This window comes from Urocitellus parryii, chromosome 1 (assembly GCF_045843805.1).
Source record: "Urocitellus parryii isolate mUroPar1 chromosome 1, mUroPar1.hap1, whole genome shotgun sequence".
Lineage (NCBI taxonomy): Eukaryota > Metazoa > Chordata > Mammalia > Rodentia > Sciuridae > Urocitellus > Urocitellus parryii.
The window spans coordinates 118,883,960-118,885,736 of NC_135531.1; the positions used below are offsets into that span (position 1 = coordinate 118,883,960).

Here is a 1,777-nt window from a genome sequence, read left to right on the forward strand (position 1 = left end):
TGTGGCCACATCAACATAGTCTGGGAAGGATGCTGCTAATTCTTTCTTAGAAACATGGGCACATTGTTTCCAAATGGACAAGGACCTCTGATGACTGAGTCCAGATCTTTTGTCCACATTGGGCTTTGAAGAAAGATGATTTGCTGCCCTTTGCCATTTCTAGTGAAAGAGTGACTCTGTTAACACTGATTTTTTTTTTCTCAAAATTGGGATTGCAAGATAAAATACAGGACAACCAGTTATATTTGAATTTTAGATTAATAACAATTTTTAGTATTCAAATTTAACTAGGTATCTTGTATTTGTTTTGGCTAAATCTTACAATCCCACCCCTAATGGGAAAGGTGTTTTGATGCTGAGTATCAAAATGACAAATATCATTAAAATAAATTAAATATGAAGAGTTAAGCAAGATAATATATAAGCCATCATCATAATCTAGTGTATTCTGTACTAAAGTAGGAGTATATATAAAGAGCTGTGGAAGAACATCTGAGAAAGCAATTTTTTTTTTTCTAGATGAATATTTTTACAGAGTTGTAGAGTGGGGGTGAATTTTGTGCTGGCTCTTGAAATGAAGTAGGCGTTTGCCAAGTAAGAAAAAAACAAAGGAAAGAATTTACCAGCAGGAAGAAAAATATGGAGCAAGGCACATAGTTATGAAGTGACTGCCATAAAGTTTGGTGTGGTTTGTACTAAGCAGTTATATGAGTGAGATGGGAGAAGCTTGGGGTGACGTTGTGAAAATTTTATGTAGGAGAAGAAACAGGGATCTTTCAGATACTTATGAATCAGTGAGGGTTTGAAAGCTTGCTTTAGCAGAAGAGCTGCTATTCATGATCTTAATCTTGGTTTTATATGTTGTTAAAGCATCTTGATCGCTTCTCGGCCTTTTGGCTAAGATCAAGTGTAGCATCTTGATATCCCAAAAGAGAAAAAAAATCACCTTAAGTCCCTCAGTTGTTAACAGTGTGCCTGTTTGATATATATATATATATATATATATATATATATATATATATATATATATATATGTACATACATACATACATACATACACACACACACATTAAAAATTAGGACTACTGAATTGTATCCTGGTTTTGTTTCCATGTGTTTTTTTTTTAAGTAAAATACTGTTTTATACAATGGCTGTATCAATTTATATTACCAAGAACAGAGTGCAAGGGTTCTTTTCTGCATACCCTTTCGAGCACTTGTCTTTTGTCCTTTTGATAAAAGTCGTTCTAGCAGGTGTGAGGTGAAGTCTCATTATGGTTTTAATATGAATTTTCCTAATGAACAAATCATCTTGAGGACCTTTTTCGACATTTGTTGCCATTTGTATGACTTTGAGAACATTTCCATTCACAATGGTTGAACATTTTTAAATAGGTTACCTGTTCTTTTGTTATTGAGTTATATAATTTTCTTATGTATTTTGGATATTAACTTCTTACCAGCTATATGGTTTGGAAATGTTTATTCTTAATCGGTGGGCTGCCTTTCCATTTTGTTGACTATTTCCTTTTGCTGTGCAGAAGCTTTTAAAATTTGATATGGCCCTACTTGTTTATTTTTGCCTGTGTATTTGGCATCATATCCAAAAATCATAGTCATAGTGAATGTCAAAGTCCTGTGTTTTCTTCTAGGGCTTTTCCAGTTTCAGGATTTGCATTTAAGTTTTAAGTCTATTTGAATTAATCTTTGTATAAAGTGTAAGATAAAGGTCCTCTAAAGATTTTTCAAAATCATGAATAAGAGTCACATTTATTAA

The 1,777-nt window shown here is 32.6% G+C and overlaps 1 non-coding gene across 1 annotated transcript; it reads left to right on the forward strand.

The window, feature by feature from the left end:
- Nucleotides 1-877: 877 nt before the first annotated feature.
- Nucleotides 878-1,067, forward strand: LOC113192173 (U2 spliceosomal RNA). Its single transcript, XR_003301987.2, has one exon. It is a non-coding gene; the product is annotated as a U2 spliceosomal RNA (small nuclear RNA).
- The last annotated feature ends 710 nt before the right edge of the window (nt 1,068-1,777 follow it).